The sequence below is a fragment of the Chenopodium album genome, chromosome 25, assembly GCF_948465745.1.
Source record: "Chenopodium album chromosome 25, dcCheAlbu1.1, whole genome shotgun sequence".
NCBI classification, from domain to species: domain Eukaryota; kingdom Viridiplantae; phylum Streptophyta; class Magnoliopsida; order Caryophyllales; family Amaranthaceae; genus Chenopodium; species Chenopodium album.
This window is the reverse complement of record NC_137858.1, coordinates 21,285,203-21,288,835: the sequence shown is the minus strand read 5'-3', so window position 1 is coordinate 21,288,835 and position 3,633 is coordinate 21,285,203. Positions and strand designations below refer to the sequence as shown.

The following is a 3,633-nucleotide window of genomic DNA, read 5'->3' as shown; positions in this document are numbered from 1 at the left end:
AGCAAGTCATGGGAGAAAATTCGAGAGTTGCCTTGAAGGAGCTAGGAGTGCCCGGTGCATATAGGTTTGAGAGCTGCATAGCTCCACCTACAACACCGGCAAACGACTTTGAAATTCGGCCGGCAATGATCACCTTAATTGAGAGGAGACAATATAGTGGGGCTAAGAATGAGAGCCTATTGAACCATCTTAAGGAGTTTGAAAAATATTTCAACACAATCAAAGTGAATGGAGTGTCTCAAGAGTTTATCCGCCTTAAGTTGTTCCCTTTCTCTCTCATAGGAAGATCTTTGGAATGGCTAGACAAAGAGGTGAAGCCCAATTCATTGAGAACATGGGATGATGTCACAAAAGCTGTCTTGTCCCGTTTCTATCCTCAAAAGAAGACAGCGGAGGCAAGGGCTTTAATTCAAGAGTTCAAGCAAAAGCCAAATGAAAGTCTCTATGAAGCATGGGAAAGATTCAAGGAGTATCAAAGAGAATGTCCTCACCACGGAATTCCAACATACCAAGTGATCCAAATCTTCTATGGTGGTTTGAGTCCTCAAGGCAAGTCATGCCTTGATGGAGGGGCCGGTGGTCCTATCATGAACAGGACCGAAGAAGAAGTTGTGGACATTATTGAGTATGTGGTGACCTATTATAGAGATTGGAAAGATGGGGAAAGAGATTCTTCAAGCAAGCAATCTTCGTTGTATTCAGTGGATCATCTAAATGCGATCAACAATCTTTCCTCTCAAATGACAAACTTGGGAAAGGAGGTGACCGCAATCAAAGCCAAGTTGGAGAGTGTTTCTTCCTCTTCACAAGCTTCGAATCTTCCCTCCCAATTTAAGGGGAGAGGTACTTCTTCTAACTCTCAAACTCCTCCCACTTCACATAATATGTCTATGGGTTGTTTGTTTTGTGATGCATGTGGATCATATGATCATGACTCTAGCAATTGCAATAATGAATGTGTTGATGAGTTTGATAACAATGAATGTGAGCATGTGAATTATGTGTCAAACAACAATGTTCAAAGGTTTTATAATCAAAGAGGTCAATGGAATAGGAATTATCAAAACCAAGGCAATTTTGACAATTATAATCATGGTGGTGGTTATAGGAACCAAGGGAATCAAGGTTCTCGTGGTAACCATAATAACCAAGGTTATAGTGGCCAAAATCAAAGCCAAAATTATGGTAATCAAAACCAAGGCTATGGAAATCAAAACCAAGGTTATGGAAATCATAACTAAGGTAATGGTAACCATAATCAAGGTGGTGGTAACCATAATCAAGGTTATGGTCAAAATCAAAATAGGGGTACTTGGAACAATCAAGGAAGGGGCAATTTTCAAAACAATTCTCAAAGAGGTCCCCAACCCGGATTTGTTCCAAAGACTCAAGGTGAAAATTCCTATTCACAACCTTCTTCTCCTAGGACTAATTTGGAAGAATTGATTGATAATCAAACCAAGATCATTAACACCTACATGGCGGTTAGTGATAAGAAGTTCAATGAAATGATGACTCACAATAAGATGCTTGAGACTCAAATAACCCAACTAGCAAACACTCTCAAGGATTATGCTAGTCCTTCTTCTTTACCTTCCCAAGGCGTTGAACCGAAGAAACCCGTGTATTCTATTACCACTAGTTGTGGAAGTGACCTTAGTGAGGGAGAAGATGAGAGGAGTGCTTTGGAGAATGAAGTTGAGAGGGTTGAGTCCAAGGAAGTCTATTGTGAGGATGAGGAAAAAGAAGAGAATGTTGTTGAAAAGATGTGTAAGGAAGAGAGATTTCCCGATCTACCATACCCCTAAAAATTCCTAAGGTTTAAAATGGATGAGCAATTTGGGAAGTTCCTTGAAGTTCTTAAGGAAGTTCATGTTTCCACACCCTCTACCGAGCCAATTCTTGAAATGCCTAAGTACTCCAAGTTTCTTAGGGAGATACTAGAGGAGAAGGATGATTGTAATGAGGGCAATTCGGTGGAAGGAGGGAAATGTTTTAGTGCTCTTGTCCATGGTGAGCTTCCGGAGAAAATGGAGGATCTGGGAAACTTTTCAATTCCTTGCAAGATCAAGAAAATGATGTTTGAGAATGCTCTATGTGATCTAGGGGCTAGTGTGAGTATCATGCCTTATTCGGTTTTCAAAAGACTTGATCTAGGTGAGCTTCAACCATCAAATATAACCCTTCAATTAGCCAATCGATCTATCAAAATTCCTAAGGGGAGAGTTGATGATGTCCCTCTTAAAATTGGAGAATTTGTTTTTCCCGTAGATTTTGTGGTTTTGGAGATAGAGGACGATGAACATATTCCAATTATCTTAGGGAGAGCTTTTTTAGCTACCTCGGGAGCTTTGATAGATGTGAAAGGAGGCCGCATTACTTTGAGATGTGGTAAGCAAGAAGAGAGTTTTCAGTTGAAACCAATGCATGAGTATCTATCTTTTGTGCAAGATATAGCATGTGCTAGTCTTTCTCGTTCTATTGACAATGTATGCATGGTTGATTCTTCTACTAACAATGCTCTTGAGAATTTTGATGATGTTTTTGCAAGTTTTGATAGCATGACGATTAGTGAAGATGAAATTATGATTCCCAAGCGAAAGGATGAGGAGGAAGTTGAGATTCCAAGCTGGTTTGAGCTTATTTCTCAAGAAGAAGAGAAAGTTTCTATGGTTGTGGATGTTGAAATTCCATCTACATTGAACAAAAGACCGAAGAAGAAGGCTCGTGATTCAAAGAAGTTGAGAAAAAGAAAGAAGTTGAGAAAATAAAAATGTGAATTTGAGAAGAATTCTATGGAGATTTCATCAAGCAACAATGAGAAGTTGCTTAAGAATGAAGAGGATTTTGCTCTTTCAACTACCTTGAAGAAGGTGGTGTTCTTTGACCCTCCATGATTTGGAGGAAGGGTCGAGCTTAGGACCTTAAGCAAGCGCTTCCCAGGAGGCAACCCGAAGATTCTAACTTTTCTTTTTTATTTTTGAGTTTTCTTGTTTTTGTTTCTTTTATTACTTTTTCTTTTCTTTCACTTTTCTACTTGTTTGGATTTTTAGGATGAACTTTGCGGGATTGGATTTCTTCAAGAATGCATGGTGAATGGAAGGTGTTTGCGGCACTTATCATGGATGTGTTCGATTTAGATCAAAATTTGAGGTAAAAGGGGTAAGAATTTTAGAGAGGTAAGATGGGAAATTCATGTTTTAAAGGTTGGAGGAAATTGATACTTAGTGAGTTTTTGTGGTGAGCACATGAATCTTTATCTTTGAGCTCTTTAAAAATGTTTTTAGCTACTGCCTATGGTGTTCCTCATCACCATCATGATTCATGTGCGCACCCAATTAGGCAGTAAGTATCAAAGAAAAGAAAAAAAAAAGAGGAAGAATAGGAAGCTGCAGTGTGCGGCCGCACACCCATCAGGTGCGGGCGCACACGCTTCGTGTGCGGGCGCACACCTGCAATGTGCGGCCGCAGCTGCTGGGCCGTGCTTCCTATATTTTTCCTCCTTCTTCTTCTTCTTCTTTTCATTTCCTCATTTCACCTTATCCTTCTTCACGACATTACCTCCCTCAAACCCTCACTTGTGCGCACGCCATACTCATCATTCACCATCAAAAATCCTTCAAATCCCCACAA

The 3,633-nt window shown here is 39.9% G+C and overlaps 1 non-coding gene across 1 annotated transcript; it reads right to left on the bottom strand.

Moving 5' to 3' along the window:
* Positions 1-393: 393 nt before the first annotated feature.
* Positions 394-499, bottom strand: LOC145615780 (small nucleolar RNA R71). Its single transcript, XR_014107370.1, has one exon. It is a non-coding gene; the product is annotated as a small nucleolar RNA R71 (small nucleolar RNA).
* Positions 500-3,633: the final 3,134 nt, after the last annotated feature.